Genomic DNA, 3341 nt, shown 5'->3' with positions numbered 1-3341 from the left:
GAGCATGAATGGGGGAGGGTCAGAGAGAGGGAGACACAGACTTGAAACAGGCTCCGGGCTCTGAGCTGTCAGCACAGGGGCCCGATGCGGGGCTCGAACTCACGGACCGCGAGATCGTGACCTGAGCCGAAGTCGGCGCTCAACCGACTGAGCCACCCAGGCGCCCCATGGGACATTTTTTAGTGAGTGGCTATTAACTCCTTCCGTTCTCCATCCCCCCCCCCCCCCCCCCCCCCCCCGCCGCCACCGCCGCCCGTAGTGGTGTTTATTGAGGACAGTAATGGTGAAAGCCATATTCTTGTCGCTTGCCACGCGGTGCACTTGCACCCATGTTCCCCGTACCTGTTTGTGGTCTTTGGACTTCGTCGTGGCCCCGTGCGGCGAAGGACTTTGCTTAAGCTTTATCCGTGGTCGTTTGTTTATCCATCACCCCCTTTCTGTCCCCCCCCCCCCCCCGCAGCTTGGTTTGTTATGTTTCCGAGAGAGACGCTCCCCCGCTTGACCCAATAGAATAAAAACGGCTCGTCCGTCCGTTGTTGTTCTGGGAGTACTCTCTCGCGTGGTTTCGGTTTGACCGTCCGTCTCTCCCTCCCTCCCTCCCTCCCTTCCTGCCCGCCGAAATGTGTCTAAGTCCTCCCGGGAGCGCGGGCGCGCCGCCTGGGCCGCTCTGGGCCGCCCGTGCCCGGCCTGCCCGGTGTGTGCGGGGAATTTTCCGCGCACGTCCGCCTCGGCCGGCCGGGGAGTCGAGTGGCCGGTCTGCCCCCCCCCCCCCCCCCCCCCCCGCCTTTTCAGCGGCAGCCGCCCCGATGCATTTTTCTTTCTTTTTTTTTTTTTTTAAATTTTTTTTAACGTTTATTTATTTTTGAGACAGAGAGAGACAGAGCATGAACAGGGGAGGGTCACAGAGAGGGGGACACAGAATCTGAAACAGGCTCCAGGCTCTGAGCTGTCAGCAAAGAGCCCGACGCGGGGCTCGAACCCACGCACCGCGAGATCATGACCTGAGCTGAAGTCGGCCGCTCAACCGACTGAGCCACCCAGGCGCCCCCCGATGCATTTTTCGAGTGTCCCTTGGGCTGCCGGGGTCGCGCCGTGCCGGCCGGCCGGGAGCTCCCGAGGCGGACGCCCTCCGCCGGCCTGGGACCGAGAGGCGGCATCCGGAGTGGGCCGGGACGAGATCGGGCGGCCGGGCCGCCGGCTGTGCGCCCTCTCGGCCCCGAGATCGCGAGCTGTCCCCGCTGACGTTTCGGTCGGTTGTCGGGCGCCACCTGGCGGCCGCTTTTATATAGCGTTTCCCCTCCGGAGCGTCGGCGACGTCGGCAAGGGATGCGATTCGGCCGCGGTCCCCGGGGCGGAGTTCCAGAAGGCCGGCGACGTTGGCGTGATCGTCCCGCTGTCGTCGGGGCGCCGGCGGCTGGTGCACTTGCCGGAGATTGAACCTCCGGGTATATGGGGGAGTAGCGGCGGCGCTCCCTGGGAGCGAGCCGGGGTGGGGGGCTGCCCGGACGGGTCGACCAGCACCCGCCGGTGCTTTCCTCCCCTCCCACCGCCCCCCCGACCGCGGGGACCGTCCGGGGCCGCCACCCGGAGACTGTGGCCCCGTGGGTCGCTTGTCGGTCCTTCCCTGCCAGGCGTCTTTTGTCTTCCCTCCCGCTTCGCGGTCGGGCCGGGCCGGGCCGGGCCGGGCCGGTGAGGACCGTCCTGAGCCTTGAGGGGAAGCCCGCGGAGGGCGCGATGGGCCCGGGCGGGGGCACGCGTGGTGCTCCCGGTCGTTGGACCCGATTTTCTCCCCAGATTTTCCGAGGCCCGCTGCGGAGTTGGGGACCGGGCCGCGAGGGGAAGCCCGTATAGGGCGCCAACGCCGGCGCGCCCGCGATCCCCGTTGAGGTCCTGTCGTCGGGGGCGCCTCCGCGCAATTCAGACCCCCCCCCAAAACAGTCCCAGCCGGGGGTCGGGGACTGGCATGGGGCCGGTCTTGCGAGGTCCGGGGAGGCTTCCGCAGGCGACAGCGCGGAGTGTTTTATTTTTCTAAGTCCCGACCCGGAGACGACCCGTGGACGGGCGAACGTGTAACGGGGCAGGGCCTACCCGGCCATCCTCCCCCCCCATCCCGCGATTCCCCGGTCGGTCGGTCGGTCGGATCGGTCGGTCCCGGGGTCGACCAGATGGCCCCCGGGGACTTCCGGGGGGGGTGGGGTTGCTTGGCGGTGATGGGAAGATGCTTGGGGCCCGTGGCCGGGCCAGGGTCCCAGAAGGTCCCAGTGACCTGTGGCTCGGCCCCGCCTGCCAACGCGGTTATTTTTGTCTCCTGAAAGAGGTACTTTTTGCTGCCAGGTAGGTGCTGACACGTTCTGATGTGGCGGTTGTCATCCTGTAAGAGAGACTTGGGCCTCGTCGCCGCTGGCTGGCGTGGCTCCGGGCTTGGCGGTGACGCCGAGCCGAGCCCGACTCCGCCCTTTGCCCGCCTGCTTGCTCGAGCCGTCTGCCTGGGCCTGCGCGCCGGCTCTCGTGCATCCAGGTGTGGTTCAGGCTGTGGCGCCACCTCCGGTCTCTGGCACCCGAGGGCGGCGTGGGGAGGCGGCGTGGGTCTTCTACCCCGTGCGCTCCCCGCTGCGGGCACCCGGCCGTGGCCGTGACAAACCCACCCTCGCAAGGCTCCGTGCCGCGTGTCAGGCGTTCCCTTTTCCCCTTGTGGGTTGTCCGGCTGCCTGTTCCCTGGGAGAGGTGGGGGAGGGGTGCTGGCGAGGCTGAAGCAGGTCCTCCTCTGGTCGCTGTCCTCGCCGGGCGTTTCCCCAGCCCCCTCCTCACCCCAGGACTGCCTCGTGTGGCGGTAACCGATCGATGTGGTGATGTCGCGCTCTCCCGGGCCGGGCCTAAGCCGTGTCAGACGAGGGACGGACACTCCTGGTGAGTGGGACCGCTCTTCTCGTTCTGCCTGCGGGCCCCATGCTCCTCCTTCCCGCCTGTGGGCGGCGCGGGGGGTTGCGGAGGGGTGCGGACTCCGGCCCGACCCCGGCCTCCCGTCGCTGCGGGACCGGGGTCGGCTGACGCAGCGGACACTCTCGCTGGCCTCTCTTGGCTGTGTTGTGGTGGGCGGCCTCCCTGTGGTGGGGGGGCTGCACCCGACGCCACGCTGCTCGCCGCCTGGGCGTGCTGAGCGCGTGGCGCCTGGCCCTCCGTGGTGCCCCTGGAGCGCTCCAGGTCGTCTCAGGTGCCTGAAGCCGAGTGGTGGCGCCGTTCCCTGTTCCCAGCGGACCCCCCTTTGGGTCGCCGCCGTTGGCGGAGTTGCCCGAGGTGGGCGGGTGGCAGAATCGGTGAAGGGAGGCACACCCGTTCCCCCC

This window comes from Panthera pardus, unplaced genomic scaffold (genome assembly GCF_024362965.1).
Source record: "Panthera pardus isolate Hobbes unplaced genomic scaffold, ASM2436296v1 HiC_scaffold_45, whole genome shotgun sequence".
In the NCBI taxonomy this organism is placed as follows: domain Eukaryota; kingdom Metazoa; phylum Chordata; class Mammalia; order Carnivora; family Felidae; genus Panthera; species Panthera pardus.
Note: the sequence above shows the minus strand (reverse complement) of the source record.